Genomic DNA, 22,584 nt, shown 5'->3' on the forward strand with positions numbered 1-22,584 from the left:
GGGGCAAGTATGAAGTCTGTTGTGGACGAGAGAGCTTGGGAAGTGAGTCAGTTGTTGTTCGCTGATGATACAGCGCTGGTGGTTGATTAATGTGAGAAACTGCAGAAGCTGGTGACTAAGTTTGGTAAAGTGTGTGAAAGAAGAAAGTTGAGAGTAAATGTGAATAAGAGCAAGGTTATTAGGTATAGTAGGTTGAGGGTCAAGTCAATTGGGAGGTAAGTTTGAATGGAGAAAAACTGGAGGAAGTGAAGTGTTTCAGATATCTGGGAGTGGATCTGGCAGCGGATGGAACCATGGAAGTAGAAGTGAATCATAGGGTGGGGGAGGGGGCGAAAATTCTGGGAGCCTTGAAGAATGTGTGGAAGTCGAAAGCATTATCTCGGAAAGCAAAAATGGGTATGTTTGAAGGAATTGTGGTTCCAACAATGTTATATGGTTGCGAGGCATGGGCTATGGATAGAGTTGTGCGGAGGAGGGTGCATGTGCTGGAAATGAGATGTTTGAGGACAATATGTGGTGTGAGGTGGTTTGATCGAGTAAGTAATAACAGGGTAAGAGAGATGTGTGGTAATAAAGGAGTGTGGTTGAGAGAGCAGAAGAGGGTGTTTTGAAATGGTTTGGGCGCATAGAGAGAATGAGTGAGGAAAGATTAACAAATAGGATATATGTGTCAGAGGTGTAGGGAACGAGGAGAAGTGGGATAGCAAATTGGAGGTAGAAAGATGGAGTGAAAAAGATTTTGTGTGATCGGGGCATGAACATGCAGGAGGGTGAAAGGAGGGCAAGGAATAGAGTGAATTGGATCGATGTGGTATACCGGGGTTGACGTGGCGTCAGTGGATTGAATCAGGGCATGTGAAGCGTCTGGGGTAAACCATGGAAAGTTGTGTGGGGCCTGGATGTGGAAAGGGAGCTGTGGTTTCGGTGCATTATTACATGCCAGCTAGAGACTGAGTGTAAACGAATGTGGCCTTTGTTGCCTTTTCCTAGCGCTACCTCGCACACATGTGTATATATGTATATGTCTATGTGTGTATATATATATGTATACGTTGAGATGTATAGGTATGTATATTTGCGTGTGTGGACGTGTATGTATATACATACATGTGTATGTGGGTGAGTTGGGCCATTCATTTGTCTGTTTCCTTGCGCTACCTCGCTAACGCGGGAGACAGCGACAAAGCAAAATAAAAAGTAATACATATATATATTTATTTATTTTGCTTTGTCGCTGTCTCCCGCGTTTGCGAGGTAGCGCAAGGAAACAGACGAAAGAAATGGCCCAACCCACCCCATACACAATGTATATACATACACGTCTACACACGCAATTATACATACCTATACATCTCAATGTACACATATATATACACACAAAGACACATACATATATACCCATGCACACAATTCACACTGTCTGCCTTTATTCATTCCCATCGCCACCTCGCCAAACATGGAATACCATCCCCCTCCCCCCCTCATGTGTGCGAGGTAGCACTAGGAAAAGACAACAAAGGCCCCATTCGTTCACACTCAGTCTCTAGCTGTCATGTAATAATGCACCGAAACCACAGCTCCCTTTCGACATCCAGGCCCCCACACAACTTTCCATGGTTTACCACAGACGCTTCACATGCCCTGATTCAATCCACTGACGCCACGTCAACCCCGGTATACCACATCGATCCAATTCACTCTATTCCTTGCCCTCCTTTCACCCTCCTGCATGTTCATGCCCCGATCACACAAAATCTTTTTCACTCCATCTTTCCACCTCCAATTTGGTCTCCCACTTCTCCTCGTTCCCTCCACCTCCGACACATATATCCTCTTGGTCAATCTTTCCTCACTCATTCTCTCGATGTGCCCAAACCATTTCAAAACACCCTCTTCTGCTCTCTCAGCCATGCTCTTTTTATTTCCACACATCTCTCTTACCCTTACATTACTTACTCAATCAAACCACCTCACACCACACATTGTCCTCAAACATCTCATTTCCAGCACATCCACCCTCCTGCGCACAACTCTATCCATAGCCCACGCCTCGCAACCATACAACATTGTTGGAACCACTATTCCTTCAAACATACCCATTTTTGCTTTCCGAGATAATGTTCTCGACTTCCACACATTCTTCAAGGCTCCCAGGATGTATTTAGGGAATCAGTGATGGATTGCGCAAAAGATGCTTGTGGCGTGAGAAGAGTGGGAGGTGGGTTGATTAGAAAGGGTAGTGAGTGGGGGGATGAAGAAGTAAGATTATTAGTGAAAGAGAGGAGAGAGGCATTTGGACGATTTTTGCAGGGAAAACATGCAAATGAGTGGGAGATATATAAAAGAAAGAGACAGGAGGTCAAGAGAAAGGTGCAACAGGTGAAAAAGAGGGCAAATGAGAGTTAGGGTGCGAGAATATCATTAAATTTTAGGGAGAATAAAAAGATGTTTTGGAAGGAGGTAAATAAAGTGCGTAAGACAAGGGAGCAAATGGGAACTTCAGTGAAGGGCGCAAATGGGGAGGTGATAACAAGTAGTGGTGATGTGAGAAGGAGATGGAGTGAGTATTTTGAAGGTTTGTTGAATGTGTTTGATGATAGAGTGGCAGATATAGGGTGTTTTGGTCGAGGTGGTGTGCAAAGTGAGAGGGTTAGGGAAAATGATTTGGTAAACAGAGAAGCGGTAGTAAAAGCTTTGCGGAAGATGAAAGCCGGCAAGGCAGCAGGTTTGGATGGTATTGCAGTGGAATTTATTAAAAAAGGGGGTGACTGTATTGTTGACTGGTTGGTAAGGTTATTTAGTGTATGTATGTCTCATGGTGAGGTGCCTGAGGATTGGCGGAATTCGTGCATAGTGCCATTGTACAAAGGCAAAGGGGATAAGAGTGAGTGCTCAAATTACAGAGGTATAAGTTTGTTGAGTATTCCTGGTAAATTATATGGGAGGGTATTGATTGAGAGGGTGAAGGCATGTACAGAGCATCAGATTGGGGAAGAGCAGTGTGGTTTCAGAAGTGGTAGAGGATGTGTGGATTAGGTGTTTGCTTTGAAGAATGTATGTGAGACATACTTAGAAAAGCAAATGGATTTGTATGTAGCATTTATGTATCTGGAGAAGGCATATGATAGAGTTGATAGAGATGCTCTGTGGAAGGTATCAAGAATATATGATGTGGGAGGCAAGTTGTTAGAAGCAGTGAAAAGTTTTTATCGAGGATGTAAGGCATGTGTACGTGTAGGAAGAGAGGAAAGTGATTGGTTCTCAGTGAATGTAGGTTTGCAGCAGGGGTGTGTGATGTCTCCATGGTTGTTTACTTTGTTTATGGATGGGGTTGTTAGGGAGGTGAATGCAAGAGTTTTGGAAAGAGGGGCAAGTATGAAGTCTGTTTTGGATGAGAGAGTTTGGGAAGTGAGTCAGTTGTTGTTCGCTGATGATACAGCGCTGGTGGCTGATTCATGTGAGAAACTGCAGAAGCTGGTGACTGAGTTTGGTAAAGTGTGTGATAGAAGAAAGTTAAGAGTAAATGTGAATAAGAGCAAGGTTATTAGGTACAGTAGAGTTGAGGGTCAAGTCAATTGGGAGGTAAGTTTGAATGGAGAAAAACTGGAGGAAGTAAAGTGTTTTAGATATCTGGGAGTGGATCTGGCAGCGGATGGAACCATGGAAGCGGAAGTGAATCATAGGGTGGGGGACGGGGCGAAAATCCTGGGAGCCTTGAAGAATGTGTGGAAGTCGATAACATTATCTCGGAAAACAAAAATGGGTATGTTTGAAGGAATAGTGGTTCCAACAATGTTGTATGGTTGCGGGGCGTGGGCTATGGATAGAGTTGTGCGCAGGAGGGTGGATGTGCTGGAAATGAGATGTTTGAGGACAATATGAGGTGTGAGGTGGTTTGATCGAATAAGTAATGTAAGGGTAAGAGAGATGTGTGGTAAGAAAAAGAGCGTGGTTGAGAGAGCAGAAGAGGGTGTTTTGAAATGGTTTGGGCACATGGAGAGAATGAGTGAGGAAAGATTGACCAAGAGGATATATGTGTCGGAGGTGGAGGGAACGAGGAGAAGTGGGAGACCAAATTGGAGGTGGAAAGTTGGAGTGAAAAAGATTTTGTGTGATCGGGGCATGAACATGCAGGACGGTGAAAGGAGGGCAAGGAATAGAGTGAATTGGATCGATGTGGTATACCGGGTTGACATGCTGTCAGTGGATTGAATCAGGGCATGTGAAGCGTCTGGGGTAAACCATGGAAAGTTGTGTGGGGCCTGGATGTGGAAAGGGAGCTGTGGTTTCGGGCATTATTGCATGACAGCTAGAGACTGAGTGTGAACGAATGGGGCCTTTGTTGTCTTTTCCTAGTGCTACCTCGCACACATGAGGGGGGAGGGGGTTGGTATTACGTGTTTGGCGAGGTGGCGATGGGAATGAATAAAGGCAGACAGTGTAAATTGTGTGCATGGGTATATATGTATGTGTCTGTGTGTGTATATATATGTGTACATTGAGATGTATAGGTATGTATAATTGCGTGTGTGGACGTGTATGTATATACATTGTATATGGGGGTGGGTTGGGCCATTTCTTTCGTCTGTTTCCTTGCGCTACCTCGCAAACGCGGGAGACAGCGACAAAGCAAAATAAATAAAAAAAAAAAAAAAATATATATATATATATAATATATATATATATATATATATATATATAAATATTATATATATATATATATATATATATAGGGTGTTTGCGGCAGGGGTGTGTGATGTTTTCCTTTGTTGTTTATTTGTTTATGGATGGGGTTGTTAGGGAGGTAAATGAAAGAGTTTTGGGAAAGGGGGGCAGTATGAAGTTGTTGGGGATGAGAGAGCTTGGGAAGGAGTCAGTTGTTGTTCGCTGATGTTTCAGCATGGTCCCCCTGATTCATGTGGGGAAACTCCCAGAAGCGGGTTTGACTGAGTTTTGGAAAAGTGTGTGGAAGGGGAAAGTTAAGAGAAAAGGGGGAATAAGGATTGTTATTAGGTACAGAGGGTTGAGGGTAAATTTGGGGAGGGAGGTTTGAATGGAGAAAAACGGAGGAAGTAAAGGGTTTTTTAGTTTTTCTATTTTATATTTATATTTTTTATATAAATATATATATGTATATTATTAATTATATTATTTAAAATCAAATATTTTATATTTATATATATTATATATTATATTATATTTTGTTATTAATATATATATTGTGAATATATATTAATATATTTTATTTTATATAATATATAAAATAAAATATATATATATATTTTAAATATAAAAATATATATATATATATTTATTTTTATTATCCATTACTTATCCTGGGGTTGGGGGAAGAATACTTCCCACGTATTCCTGGTGTGTAAAAGGCGATTTAAAAGGGAAGGGGAAAAGCGGGGGGTTTGAAACCCTCCCCCTCGTTTTTTTTTTTTTTTTAATTTTTCCCAAAAGAAAGGAACAGAGAAGGGGGCCAGGTGAAGATTTTCCCCTCAAAGGCCCAGTCTCTTTTCTTACCCCTCCCCCGCTATGGGGGAAAATGGCGAATAGTATGAAAAAAAAAAAAAAAAAAAAAAAAAAAAAAATATTTATATTTTATTTATATATTTTTTATATATATTATATATTATATTTTAATTTTTTATAAAATTTATATTATATTTTTTTTTTTTTTTTTATTATTTTTATTTTTTTATTTTTATTATTATTTTTATTATTATTTTATTATATTATATTTTATTATTATATTTTTAATTATTATCATTATTATAAATATAATATTATTACTATATATATTTTTATTATATTTTTCATTATTATTTTTATTATCATCATTTTTATTTTTATTTCATTATTTTTTATTTTTATTATTATTATTATTTTATATTATTATTATTATTATTATTATTTTTTATTATATTATTATTATTATTTTTAAATATTATTATTATTATTATCTTATTATTATATTATATTATATTATTATTATTATCATTATTTTTATTATATTTTTTTATTTTATTATTACCCTTTTTTTATTATTATTATTTTTTTCCATTATTTTATTAATTTTTTTTAAATTTTTATTTATTAAAATATTATTATTATTTTTATTATTTTTATTATCTTTATTATATTATTATTATTAGAAATTTTTTAGTATTTGGAAAATTTTAGTAGAGTAGTAGTTAGTATTTGTAGTAGTAGTAGTATATTTAGTTATTTAGTAGTATTTGTATTATCATTACTACTAATCTTATTTATCATAATTATAGATATTATTACAAAATTATGTTATTATCATTCCATCATTATTATTATTACCATTAGAATTTTATTTTTAATTATTATTACCCATTTTATGATATTATATTCACTCAGCTTTCTTTTTCCCACACACTTTAAAAAAAATCAGTCCCCAAACTTCTGAGTTTTTTCCCGAATCGCCCCCCAGCCCTGTTCCCTCAGGGGAACAACAAATGACTCATTTCCCCGCTCTCTCATCCACAGCAGAATGCATACTTTCCTCTTTCCAAAATGTCATTCACCTCCCTAACAACTCCATTCTAAACCCAATTAACAACCTGGAGACATCACACACCCCTGCCGTTTAAAACCCAAAATTTACTGAGAACAACACTTTCTCTTTTTTAAAAGGGACATTGCTTTCATCCTCGATAAAAATTTCATGTTCTAACAACTTGGGCCCCCCTCACCAAAGTTTTAATACCTTCCACAGAAAAATTCTATTAAGTTTATGTTTAAATGTATAAGTATGCTACGTGCGTTTTTTGTGGTGTGTTGATATACATGTGATGTGGGTGGGTTGGGGCCATCCTTCGTCCCCGTTTCCTGCGCTCCTCGCTAAAAGCGAAAGACAGCGACAAAGTATAAGGATTTGCATATATATATTTATTTTTTAAAATATATTTTTAATTTTTATTTATATAATATAATATATATTATATATATATATATATATATATATATATATATATATTTTTTATATATTTAATTTTTGTATGCCCGTGCAACGGATCTCTCTCTCTCTCTCTCTCTCTCTCTCTCTCTTTCTCTCTCTCTCTCTCTTTTCTCCTCTCTCTCTCCCCTTCTCTCTCCCTCTCTCCCCTCTCTCTCTCTCTCTCTCTCTTCTCTCCCCTCTTTCTCTCTCTCTCTCTCTCTCTTTTCATTTTGATAGAAATGGTTTAAAATTGCAAGTCCCGACATTGAAACATTTTGGAAAAAAATTTTCTTTTTTTTGTTTTTAACAGAATATTTCCATCAATTCTCTTTTTTTTTCTAGAATATATTTTTTTAAGGGTTTGATTTCAGCTTCCTTTAAAATCCGTTTATGAAATGTAGTCTGCACACTTTTTTGTCGTAGGTTTTATGTATCAGATTTTTATATTTCCCAAGACGAATCATCATCAGAAAAAGTGAAATTTACCCCCAATACCTGAAATTATTTCTCTCGACCAGAAGGTCAGGAAAAAAGCCCTATTATATAGGGGTTCGAAAGGAAAAGAGAAATAAGTCATTTACTATTTGATTTATCAAGCGTGAAAAATTTCCAGATTTTAGGAAAAACGTGTGCAAGGGACAGTTGTGTGGACAACATTTTCGATGATAATTTTAATAGTAATAATAATGATAATAATATTTAAAAATGATAATATAATTGATAATGATAATAATAATAATATTGTTTTAATGTAATGATGATATTTAAAAATAATAATGATAATAATATTTTTTTTGATAATAATGATAATGATATTTAATTTAATAATAATAATATTTTATTTTTTTTATTATACTTTGTCGACTGTCTCCCCGGTTTGCGATGGTAGCGCAAGGAAACAGACGAAAGATGTAAAATATGGCCCCAACCCCCCCCCCATACACAGTACTCATTACATACGTACACACACACGCCAAATATACATACCTACAACAGCTTTCCTATGGTTTACCCTAGACGCCTTCACATGGCCCCGATTCAAATCCACTGACAGCACGCAACCCCGGTATACCACATCGCTCCAATTCACTTATTCCTTGCCATCCTTTCACCTCCTCATGTTCAGGCCCCGATCACTCAAAATCCTTTTCACTCCATTCCTTCCACCTCCAATTTGGTCTCCCTCTTTCTTGTTCCCTCCACCTACCGAGCACATTATATCTTCTTGGTCAATCTCTCCTCACTCATCCTCTCAATTGTGCCCAAACCACTTCACAAACTACCCTCTTCTGCTCTACTCAAACACGCTCTTTTTATTACCATCACATCTCTTCTTACCCTTACGTTACTCACTCGATCAATCCACTCTCAAACCACACACTGGTCCTCAAACATCATCATTTCTTTTTTTTTTTCAGCACATCCTTCCTCCTGCCGCAACAACTCTTTCCTATAGCCCGCCTCGCAACCTATACAACATTGTTGAGAACCACTAATTCCTTCAAACTTACCCATTTTTGCTTTCCGAGATAATGTTCTCGACTTCCACACAATCATCAAGCTCCCAGGATGTAATTTAGGGAATCAGTGATGGAATGCGCAAAATAAGCTTGTGGCGTGAGAATAGGGGAGGTGGATGATTAGAAAGGGTAGTGGAGTGGTGGGATGAAGAAGTAAGATTATATGTGAAAGAGAGGAGAGAGGCATTTGGACGATTTTTGCAGGGAAAACATGCAATAATGGGCGATATATAAAAGAAAGAGACAGGAGGTCAAGAGAAAGGTGCAACAGGTGAAAAAGAGGGCAAATGAAAGTTAGGGTGCGAGAATATCATTAAATTTTAGGGAGAATAAAAAGATGTTTTGGAGAGGAGTAAATAAAATGCGTAAGAGACAATGGAGCATAAGGGACCTTCAGTGAAGGGCCGAATGGGGAGTGATAACAAGTATGGTGAAGTGAGAAGGAGATGAGTGAGTATGATTGAAGTTAGTTGAAATGATTGATGATAGAAATGCAGATATAGGTGTTTTTGTTCGAGGATGAGAGTGCCAAGTGAGAGGTAAGGGAAAATGATCTGTAAACAGACAAGAGGTAGTAAAAGCTTTGCGGAAGATGAAAGCCGGCAAGGCAGCATGGTTTGGATGGGCATTGCAGTGAATTCATTAAAAAAGGGGGGGGGTAACTGTATGTTTGACTGGTGTAAAGGTATTTTAATGTATGTATGTCTCATGGTGAGGTGCCAGAGGAATGGCGGAATTCGTGCATAGTGCACTGTACAAAGACAAAGGGTATAAGAGTGAGTGCTCAAAATACAGAGGTCTAAGTTTGTGAATATTCCCGGGTACATTAATAAGGGGAGGGTATTGATTGAGAGGGTGAGCATGTACTGAGCATCAGATTGGTGAAGAGCAGTGTGGTTTCAGAAGTGGTAGAGGATGTGTGGATTAGGTTGTTTTTGCTTTGAAGAATGTATGTGAGAAATACTTAGAAAGCAAATGGATTTGTAAGTAGCATTTATGGATCTGGAGAAGGCATATGGATAAGAGTTTGACAGAGATGCTCTGTTGAAGGTATTAAAATATATGATGTGGAGAAATTTTGTTAGAAGCAGTGAAAATTTTTATCGCGGATGTAATCATGTTTACGTTGGGAAGGAATAGGAAAGTGATTGTTTCTCACTGAATTAGGTATGCAGCAGGGGTGTGTGATGTCCCCATGGTTGTTTAACTTTGTTTAAAGGCTGGTGTTTTTAGGGAGTGTGAAATGCAAGAGTTTAGGAAAGAGGGGCAAGTAAGAAGTCTGTATTTGGTCTGAGAGAGTTTGGGAGTGAGATCAGTTGTTCCGCTGATGATACAGCCGCTGCTGGCTGAATCATGTGAGGAAACTGCAGAAGCTGTTACCTGAGTGTTGGTAAAGTGTGGTGATAGAAGAAAGATAAAGAGTAAATGTGATAAGAGCAAGGTTATTAGGTACAGTAGAGTTTGAGGGTCAGGAGTCCATTTGGAGGTAAATTGAATTGAGAAAAACTGGTGAGGAAGTAAATGTTCTATTATCTGGGGTGGATCTGGCCGCGGAAGGAACCATGGAAGCGGAAGTAATCATAGGTGGGGGACGGGGCGAAAATCCTGGAGCCTGAAGAATGAGTGGAGTCGATAACATTATCTTCTCGGAAAACAAAAATGGGTTAAAGTATTTTGAAGGAATAGTGGTTCCACAATGTGTATGGTGCGGGGCGTGGGCTATGGATATGATTGTGGCTCAGTAGGGTGGATGTGCAGTGAAAATAGATGTTTTGAGGACAATTGAGGTGTGAGGTGGTTTGATCGAATAGTAATGTAAGGGTAATAGAGATGTGTGGTAAGAAAAAAGAGCGTGGGTTGAAAGAGAGCAGAGAGGGTGTTTTGAAATGGTTTGGGCAGCATGGGAAATGAGTGAGGAAAGGAATTTACCAAGAGGATATATGTGTCTGATTGGAGGGACGAGGAGAAGTGGGAGACCAAGATGGGAGGTGGAAAGATGGAGTGAAAAAGAATTTGTGTGATCGGGGCATGAACATGCAGGGAGGTGAAAGGAGGGCAATAAATAGAGTGAATTGGATCGATGTGGTATACCGGGGTTGACAAGATGCTTGTTCAGTGGATTTGAATCAAGGGGCAATGGAAGCGTACTGGGTGGGGTAAAAAACCATGGAAAGTTGTGGTGGGGCCAAGATGTGGAAAGGGAGGTCTGTGGTTTTCGAGCATTATTGCATGACAGCTATAACTGAGTGTAACGAATGGGGCCTTTGTGTCTTTTTCCTAGTGCAACCACGCACACATGAGGGGGGAGGGGGATGGTATACAGTTTGGGCGAGGGTGCGATGGGAATGAAAAAGGCTGACCGTTGTAAATTGTTGTGATGGGTATATATGTATGTGTCTGGTGTAGTTATATAGATTGTTACATTGAGATGTATAGGTATGTATAATTGCGACTGTGTACGTGTATGTTATATACATGTAGATGGGGGGGTGGGTTTGGGCCTATCTTTTCGTTCTGTTTCCTTGCCTAACCTGGGGTCCAAACTCGGTAGACAGAGACAAAAGCAAAATAAATGAAAAAAAAAGCAATTAAATATATATATATATATATATATATATATATATTATATAATATATATATATATATATATAAATAAATATATATAAGGTGTTTTTGTGGTCGAGGTGGTGTGCAAAGTGAGAGGTTAGGGAAAAGATTGGTAAACAGAGAAGAGGAAGTAAAAAGCTTTGCGGAAGATAAAAGCCGGCAAGGCAGTAAAGGTGGATGGTATTAGCAGTGGAATTTTTTAAAATATGGGGGTGACTGTATTGTTGACTGGTTGGTAAGGTTATATTAATTATGTATGACTCATGTTGAGGTGCCTGAGGATTGGCGGAAATGCGGCATAGTGCATTTACAAAGGCAAAGGGGATAAGAGTGAGTGCTCAAATTACAGAGGTATAAGTTTGGTTTGAGTATACTGATAAATGTATATGGGAGGGTATGAATGAGAGGTGAAGGCCTGTACCAGAGCAAAACAATCAGACTGGGGAGAGCAGTGTGTTTTCCGAAGTGGTAGAGGATGTGTGGAACAGGTGTTAGCTTTGAAGAATGTATGTGAGAAATACTTAAAAAGCAAATGGATTTGTATGTAGCATTTATGATTCTGGAGAAGGCATATGATAGATTATTAAGAGCGATCATGTGGAAGTATTAATAATATATGATTAGGTAGGAAAGTTGTTAGAGCAGTGAAAAGTTTTTATCGAGGAAGTAAAGGCAGGTGTACGTGTAGAAGAGAGGAAAGTGATTGGTTTCTACAAGTGACAAGGTAGGTTTTGCGGCAGGGTTTGTGTGATTTCTCATGGTTGTTTAATGTTGTTTAAGGATGGGGATGTATAGGAAGGTAAAATGCAAGAGTTTGAAAGAGGGGCAAGTATGAAGTCTGTGGGATGAGAGAGCTTGGGAATTGAGTCAGTTTGTGGTCCGTATGATACAGCACTGGTGTCTGATTCATGGGAGAAAACTGCAGAAGCTGGTGACTGAGTTTGGTAACATTTGTGGAAGAAGTAAAAGTTAAGAGTAAATGTGAAAAATACATAGTTATAAGGTACCTAAGGGTGAGGTTCAAAAAGTTCGGTATATATATGACTTGCTCTCCCCCCTTCTTCCTAGCCGATAAAAACTCACACCGCACCCACAACACACACACACACTCACAACACACACACATAAACACACACAACACACCACACACACACACACACACACACACACACACACACACACACACACACACCACACACCACACTTACACAAACACACACACACACATATACACAAACACACACAGCCACACACACACACACAAACACACCACACACACACACACACACCACACACACACGCACCACACAACACAAAAACACCATTACCCAACTCTACACCCATGGGTCACGTGCTCCCTCCACCCAACCCCCTACATCCCAGCGAGTCGAAGACGGCGCCACACGGAAGGGAGCGGGGGTCTGTGAAATCCTCCCCTCACGTATTTTAATTATATTAAATACATTACCCAAAGAAGAGGACCCGCGTAAGGTGGGCCAGGAGACAAGAAATACCCTCAAAGGCCCAGTCCACTGTTCCATAACGCTACCACGGCCATATCCTGGGAAATGGCGTAAAAGTAGAGGAAAAAAAAAAAAAAAAAGAAAAAAATATATAAAATATATATAAATCTAATCATAAAATATATAAATACTATAACCTAAATATATATATCTATAAATATATATAATATATCTATATATAATAATCATTATCATTATTATAATATTATATATAATATATTAATATTAATTAATATTATAGTTATTAATCAATATCATTATCATTATATTATTATTATCATCATCATTAATATTAATCAATATTATCATTATCATTATTATGTACAATTACATCATTATATTATCATAAACATTATTATTATATTATCATCATTATTATTATTATTATCATTATTATTATTATTATTATTATTATTATTATTATTATTATTATTATTATTATTATTATTATTATTATTATCATTATTATTATTATTATTAATATTATTATTATTATTATCATTATTATTATCATTATCATTATCATTATTATTATTATCATTATTATTATTATCATTGTTATTATTGTTATTATTATCCTTTTTATTATCATTATTATTATTATCATTATTATTATTATTATTATTATTATTATTATAATTATTATTATTATTATTATTATTATTATTATCATTATTACTATTATTATTATTAGTAGTAGTAGTAGTAGTAGTAGAAGTAGTAGTAGTAGTAGTAGTAGTAGTAGTAGTAGTAGTAGTAGTAGTAGTAGTATTATCATTACTACTATTATCATTACTATCATCATTATAGACTATTATTACAAATATTATGTTATTATCATTACCATCATTATTATTATTACCATTAGAATCATTATCTTTATTATTATTATCATTATTATGATTATTATTATTCACTCTCAGCTTTCTTCTTCCACACACTTTACAAAACTCAGTCACCAACTTCTGCAGTTTCTCACCCGAATCAGCCACCAGCGCTGTATCATCAGCGAACAACAAATGACTCATTTCCCAAGCTCTCTCATCCACAGCAGACTGCATACTTTCCCCTCTTTCCAAAACTCGTGCATTCACCTCCCTAACAACTCCATTCATAAACAAATTAAACAACCATGGAGACATCACACACCCCTGCCGTAAACCAACATTCACTGAGAACCAATCACTTTCCTCTTTTGCTAAACGTACATATGCCTTACATCCTCGATAAAAACTTTTCACTGCTTCTAACAACTTGCCTCCCTCACCATATGTTCTTAATACCTTCCACAGAACATCTCTATCAAGTTTATGTTTAAATGTATAAGTATGCATACGTGCGTGTGTGGATGTGTATGTATATACATGTGTATGTGGGTGGGTTGGGCCATCCTTTCGTCTGTTTCCTTGCGCTACCTCGCTAACGCGAAAGACAGCGACAAAGTATAAGGAATTTGCATATATATATATATATATATATATATATATATATATATATATATATATATATATATATATATATATATATATATATATATATATATATATATATATATATATATATATATATAATTCTGTATGCTGTGCACCCGGATCTCTCTCTCTCTCTCTCTCTCTCTCTCTCTCTCTCTCTCTCTCTCTCTCTCTCTCTCTCTCTCTCTCTCTCTCTCTCTCTCTCTCCTCTCTCCTCTCTCTCTCTCTCTCTCTCTCTCTCTCTCTCTCTCTCTCTCTCTCTCTCTCTCTCTCTCTTTCATTTGATAGAAATGGTAAAAAATGCAAGTCCAGACATATGAAACAATTTTGGAAAAAATATACTTTTTTTGTTTCAACCAGAATATTTCCATCAAATTCTCCATTTGGTACTAGAAATATATATTTTATACGGTTAGATTTACAGCTTCCTTAAAAATCCGTTTATGAAATGTAGTCTGCACACTTTTCTTGTCGTAGGTCTAATGTATCAGATTGATATCCGAAGACGAATCATCATCCAGAAAAAGTGATTCGACTCCAATCACCTGAACTTATTCCTCTCAGACCAGAAGGTCCAGGAAAACACGCATATTATATAGGGATTCGAAGGAAAAGAGAAATACGTCATTTACTATTTGATTTATCAAGCGTGTAAAAATTTCCAGATTTCAGGAAATACGTGTGCAAGGCACAGTTGTGTGGCACAACAATAACGATGATAATTATAATAGTAATAATAATGATAATAATAATAATAATGATAATAATAATAATGATAATGATAATAATAATAATATTGATGATAATGATAATGATGATAATAATAATAATAATGATAATAATAATAATATTGATAATAATGATAATGATAATAATAATAATAATAATATTTTATTTTTTTTATTATACTTTGTCGCTGTCTCCCGCGTTTGCGAGGTAGCGCAAGGAAACAGACGAAAGAAATGGCCCAACCCCCCCCCCATACACATGTATATACATACGTCCACACACGCAAATATACATACCTACACAGCTTTCCATGGTTTACCCTAGACGCTTCACATGCCCCGATTCAATCCACTGACAGCACGTCAACCCCGGTATACCACATCGCTCCAATTCACTCTATTCCTTGCCCTCCTTTCACCCTCCTGCATGTTCAGGCCCCGATCACACAAAATCCTTTTCACTCCATCCTTCCACCTCCAATTTGGTCTCCCTCTTCTCCTTGTTCCCTCCACCTCCGACACATATATCTTCTTGGTCAATCTCTCCTCACTCATCCTCTCCATGTGCCCAAACCACTTCAAAACACCCTCTTCTGCTCTCTCAACCACGCTCTTTTTATTACCACACATCTCTCTTACCCTTACGTTACTCACTCGATCAAACCACCTCACACCACACACTGTCCTCAAACATCTCATTTCCAGCACATCCATCCTCCTGCGCACAACTCTATCCATAGCCCACGCCTCGCAACCATACAACATTGTTGGAACCACTATTCCTTCAAACATACCCATTTTTGCTTTCCGAGATAATGTTCTCGACTTCCACACATTCTTCAAGGCCCCCAGAATTTTCGCCCCCTCCCCCACCCTATGATCCACTTCCGCTTCCATGGTTCCATCCGCTGCCAGATCCACTCCCAGATATCTAAAACACTTCACTTCCTCCAGTTTTTCTCCATTCAAACTCACCTCCCAATTGACTTGACCCTCAACCCTACTGTACCTAATAACCTTGCTCTTATTCACATTTACTCTTAATTTTCTTCTTCCACACACTTTACCAAACTCAGTCACCAGCTTCTGCAGTTTCTCACATGAATCAGCCACCAGCGCTGTATCATCAGCGAACAAACAACTGACTCACTTCCCAAGCTCTCTCATCCCCAACAGACTTCATACTTGCCCCTCTTTCCAAAACTCTTGCATTTACCTCCCTAACAACCCCATCCATAAACAAATTAAACAACCATGGAGACATCACACACCCCTGCCGCACACCTACATTCACTGAGAACAAATCACTTTCCTCTCTTCCTACACGTACACATATGCATATATATATATATATATATATATATATATATATATATATATATATATATATATATATATATATATATATATATATATATATATATATATATATATATATATATATATATATATATATGTATGGAGGTTTGTATGTTCTATGAAGGTGCGCGTTAATATACACTTTATTCGTATATATATATATATATATATATATATACATATATATTATCCCTGGGGGTAGGGGAGAAACAATACTTCCCACGTATTCCCTGCGTGTCGTAGAAGGCGACTAAAAGGGGAGGGAGCGGAGGGCTGGAAATCCTCCCCTCTCATTATTCTTTTTTTTTTTTTCAAAAGAAGTAACAGAGAAGAGGGCCAGGTGAGGATATTCCCTCAAAGGCCCAGTTCTCTGTTCTTAACGCTACCTCGCTAACGCGGGAAATGGCGAATAGTTTGAAAGAAAGAAAGATATATATATATATATATATATATATATATATATATATATATATATATATATATATATATATATATATATTTTTATTATATTTTCATTTTGCTTTGACGTTGTCTCCCGCCTTCGCGAGGTAGCGCAAGGAAACAGACGAAAGAAATGGCCCAACCCACCCGCATACACATGTATATACATACACGTCCACACACGCAAATATACATACCCATACATCTCAATGTACACATATATATACACACACAGACATATACATATATACCCATGCACACAATTCACACTGTCTGCCTTTATTCATTCCCATCGCCACCTCGCCACACACGGAATACCATCCCCCTCCCCCCTCATGTGTGCGAGGTAGCGCTAGGAAAAGACAACAAAGGCCCCATTCGTTCACACTCAGTCTCTAGCTGTCATGCAATAATGCACCGAAACCACAGCTCCCTTTCCACATCCAGGCCCCACACAATTTTCCATGGTTTACCCCACACGCTTCACATGCCCTGATTCAATCCATTGACAGCACGTCGACCCCGATATACCACATCGATCCAATTCACTCTATTCCTTGCCCGCCTTTCACCCTCCTGCATGTTCAGGCCCCGATCACACAAAATCTTTTTCACTCCATCTTTCCACCTCCAATTTGGTCTCCCACTTCTCCTCGTTCCCTCCACCTCCGACACATATATCCTCTTTGTCAATCTTTCCTCACTCATTCTCTCCATGTGCCCAAACCATTTCAAAACACCCTCTTCTGCTCTCTCAACCACGCCCTTTTTATTTCTACACATCTCTCTTACCCTTACATTACTTACTCGATCAAACCACCTTACACCACATATTGTCCGCAAACATCTCATTTCCAGCACATCCATCCTCCTGCGCACAACTCTATCCATAGCCCACGCCTCGCAACCATACAACATTGTTGGAACCACTATTCCTTCAAACATACCCATTTTTGCTTTCCGAGATAATGCTTTCGACTTCCACACATTCTTCGAGGCTCCCAGGATTTTCTCCCCCTCCCCCACCCTATGATTCACTTCCGCTTCCATGGTTCCATCCACTGCCACATCCACTCACAGATATCTAAAACACTTTACTTCCTCCAGTTTTTCTCCATTCAAACTTACCTCCCAATTGACTTGACCCTCAACCCTACTGTACCTAATAACTTTGCTCTTATTCACATTTACTCTTAACTTTCTTCTTTCACACACTTTACCAAACTCAGTCACCGGCTTCTGCAGTTTCTCACATGAATCAGCCACCAGCGCTGTATCATCAACGAACAACAACTGACTCACTTCCCAAGCTCTCTCATCCCCAACAGACTGCATACTTGCCCCTCTTTCCAAAACTCTTGCATTCACCTCCCTAACAATCCCATCCATAAACAAAATAAACAACCATGGAGACATCACACACCCCTACCGCAAACCTACATTCACTGAGAACCAATCACTTTCCTCTCTTCCTACACGTACACATGCCTTACATCATCGATAAAAGATTTTCACTGCTTCTAACAACTTGTCTCCCACACCATATATTCTTAGTACCTTCCACAGAGAATCTCTATCAACTCTATCATATGCCTTCTGCAGATCCATAAATGCTACATACAAATCCAATTGCTTTTCTAAGTATTTCTCACATACATTCTTCAAAGCAAACACCTGATCCACACATCCTCTACCACTTCTGAAACCACACTGCTCTTCCCCAATCTGTACATGCCTTCACCCTCTCAATCAACATCCTCCCATATAATTTACCAGGAATACTCAACAAACTTATACCTCTGTAATTTGAGCACTCGCTCTTATCCCCTTTGCCTTTATACAATGGCACTATGCAAGCATTCCGCCAATCCTCAGGCACCTCACCATGAATCATACATACATCAAATAACCTTACCAACCAGTCACCAATACAGTCAATATATATATATATATATATATATATATATATATATATATATATATATATATATATATATATATATATATATATATATATATATATATATATATATATATATATATGAGCTGCGAGTGAAAGGAATGAAAGTGGAGGATTGCGAGTGAATGGGAGATATACAAGAGAAAGCGGCAAGAGGTAATGAGTTATGTGACCAAGTATCAACATATTTCAGGAAGAATAAGAAAATCTTTTGGAGAGATGTTAAGAGTGCGATGAAAACAAGAGAGCTTATGGGCGAACAGTTTAAGGAGCAAATGGGGAACTGGTAAGTTGCAAAGATGAGAGAAGATGAGATAGAGTGAATATTTTAAAGGACTATTGAATGTGTTTGATAATAGGGTGGCAGATGTTAGATGTCTTGGTCGGGGTGGTATGGCAAATTGTTTGGTGAATATAGAATAGATAGTGATAGCGTTCCGTAAAATAAAGTTTTGCAACTTGGCTGGAGTGGATGAGATCGCAGTTCATTTTCTTAAGACAGGAAGTGACTGTACCGTTATTTGGTTTGTTGGGATTTTTAATGTTTGTATGGCTCATGATGAGGTGCCTGAGGCTTGGCAGAATGCCTGTATATTGCCGTTGTATAAAGGCAGGGAGACAAGAGTGAATGTTCAAATTAGAGAGATATGTGTTTGTTCAGTGTATCTGGTAAGTTATATACGAGTGTGGTGGATAAGAGGCTAGTGGCTTGCAAGTAGCATCAGACTGGGGAGGACGAGTTTGGCTTCAGGAGAGTAGATGTATGGATCACGTTTTTGCATTGAAAAGCTTGTGTTATAAATCTTGTAACAACAAAAGGATTTGTAAGTGGCGTTTATGGACCTGGACTAAATGTATGATGAAGTTAATACAGATACTCTGTAGAAGTTATTACGAATATATGGCGTGGAAGGAATACTGCTTGAAGTAGTGTTTTTCTTTTTTTTAAGAGTGAGGACGTGAGTGTGAGTTAGAAGAGAGGAGAGTGAATGGTTCGAGGTAAAGGTGGGTCTGCAACAGATAGGTGTGACGTCACCTTGCTATTGACGTTGTTTATGGTTAGGCTGCTGGCGTAGGTGAATACAAAGGTGTCAGAAAAAGAAGCAGGTCTACAATTTGTCGGGGGTGAGTCAGGTGTTGTTTGCTGATGACGGCATTGGTGGTAGATTCAAGTAAGAACCTACAAAAGCTGGTGTCTGAGTTTGGGAGAGTTTGTGAGAGAAGAATGCTGAGAGTAAATGTAAATAAAAGCTAGATCAAGTTTAGCACTGCAGAGAGACGGGTTTCTTGGAGTATGAGTTTAAATGGAGAAAACCTGAAGGAAGTGAGATGTTTTAGATACCAGGGAGTGGACATGGCAGAGAATAGAACCGTGAAAGCTGAAGTGATCCACAAGGTGGATGAGGGTGCTAAGGCACTGAGCGTATTAAGGAGTGTTTGCAAAAGAGAGATCAGTATCTTCGAGGGCAAAGATAGATGTGTTTGATGGTATAGTAGTGGTTGGGACGTTGTTGTATGATTTTGAGGCACTGGCCCAAGATAAACTACGGAAGAAGGTGGCTGTGTTGGAGATGAAATGCCTGACGACAATATGTGATGTGAGGAGGAGCGTAAGAGAGATGTATAATATGCAGAGTATGCATTGTTTAAGCAAGCTTAGTAGTGTATGCTGAAATGGTTTTATCTTATGGAGAGGATGAGGTTACATGCGTCAGAGGTGGAAGGAACAAGGGGGAAAGTGAGACCGAGGACGAGATGGAAGAAAAGAGCGGAAGACGCTCCGAGTTATCGAAGCTTGAACATGCAGGAGGGCGTGGGACTAGTATGGGATAGAATGAATTGGAGAGACATTGTATAAAAAGTGCAACGGGCTGTCATTGGGCTGAAACAGGGTATATGAAGCTGTCAGTGCAAACTACAGAGATGTCTGTGGGGCGTGGCTGTGGTTAGGGGGCTCCTGCAGCTTCCAAGCAGCTTTCAGTCAGGAGTAGGGAATGGCGGACTCCATTGAAACGAGATGTTCTAGGAAAAGAGTGTGCTTCTTGTTTTTTAATTCCACACACGATGGTATAACCTCGCCAAAGGTGGCTTTTCACCCACAGTGTAATCACATGTAGGCGGAGTACCGTAACACATCAATCGATGACTGTACAAATGATGGCACACAACAGACGTTTGAATTTCACAGATTTTGAGTAAAGTTTGGTCAAGGAACCATAGACGTACTGGAACGCTTATCATCACGATCGATACTGACCTGATGAAGCCTTCATGCAGTCAGGTGATCCCCGGTGTTGTGCCCACCTCCTGCCATGACCTCCTTTGTCTCCGTTAGGATTTGCAACTCTTACATCTACAACCTTGGGAAGGATAAGGCAGACTAGAAAACTATGACCTACCACAGAATGGAGGCCTCGGGGGAGCCTTGCCGCTGATCTCGGGATCTTAGACAGACGACCCTCGACCACCATGGCAGACAGACGCAACCCTACCCTCGTAAAGTCTCCCCCAACAGCCCACATCGAGCGGTCGTACAGTGGCGGGGATCCATCAGCGGAGCGGCCACGGTGCGGGACGTCACAGCTCTGACAGTTCGCCATCATCTATTTTCCTCGGGTGTTTACATTTCCCCGACGGAGGCAGGCGAGGGTGGCTCGCATAGATTTCCCTGTTTACACACGCAAGGGGGCCCCTTCAGGGAACCCTACGCTTATGTTAATGAGTTACTAACATCGAGGAACCCAGTTTAAGTATTTCTCCGTAGTAACAACTCACCCGTTTTAGGTTTACCTGCAGTGCGCTCCATAGATTACCATTAGTCAGTCGGAGTAAAACTCTCACTGCGGACCAGATGAGAACCCTGGCCAGTAGGGAGGGAGGATGTGGGGGCAGGGGTGACAGAGAGAGACACGGGCGACAGAAGAGGGAGAGAGGATGAGAATCAGGCAGAAGGGTAGAGTGCCAAGTTTTGATATTCTGTAGGCCATGAATGGACGCTCCAAGATGTGAAATTAGTGAGGTATGGGTCATCAATGTCAGGCAGCTGAGGTCGTAATGAGTGTGTGATGCCCAACACGTGTGGCGGAGGAGCTGAGGCTGGGCTGTGTGAATGATACTAGGCTGGTCATGGTGGTGTTGGGCTGTACATCCTGGTCCTGGGATATCTGATGATACCGGGTTGATAAGGTTATCAGTAACATGTGATAACACGGGATTGTGTGAAATGATTCAAGGTCGTATCAGGTGATGCTAAATCACTTAGGGTGGTGATGTCCTCTGAGGTGAAAGGTGGTCTTTGCTTAAGGTAAATTGTGTAAGGTAGGAAGTTGTGGGTTGTGTAAAGTGATGTCACGTCATGTGTAGTGATGTGGGTCATGCAGGGTCATGCTGGGTTACATTAGATGATGCTAAGTCCTGTGAAAGGATGTTAGGTTGTATTGTTGAATCAAGTCAACGATGTGTTGTACATTAAGTCATGTTAGACCCTGGAAGGTTGGGCCAACAACAAAGTAAAATATCTCAACTTGGGAATCCGAGTACGTGGCAGCGACTTGAGAAAACTTGTGCTCAGTTTTGTCTTCGCGGGAAGTGCATCCTTTGACAGACATCCAGACTAGCAGAGTAAATCAGAAATATGAAAGCGAGGCTGCACTTCACACACACACACACACACACACACACACACACACACGCAGTTACAGGGAAAGGCTAGAGGCCTTAGATTTACCCACCACGGGAGAGAAAAAAGTAAGTGGTGACCTAATCAAAACGTTTAAAGTTTCAAGCTAGATCGATGACGTTAACAATGAACATTTCTTCGAATGATGCAGGGATAGAACAGCCAGAGAACACACCATGAAATCGAAGAAGCGTGTAACATACGATGTAAGGAAGTACTCTTATAACCTAAGACCTGTGGATAAATGAGATAAACAGAAGTTTAAAAGATGATGAGATAAACAGAAGTGTAAAAGATAATGAGATAAACAGATGTGTAAAAG

This window comes from Panulirus ornatus, chromosome 3 (genome assembly GCF_036320965.1).
Source record: "Panulirus ornatus isolate Po-2019 chromosome 3, ASM3632096v1, whole genome shotgun sequence".
NCBI classification, from domain to species: Eukaryota; Metazoa; Arthropoda; class Malacostraca; order Decapoda; family Palinuridae; genus Panulirus; species Panulirus ornatus.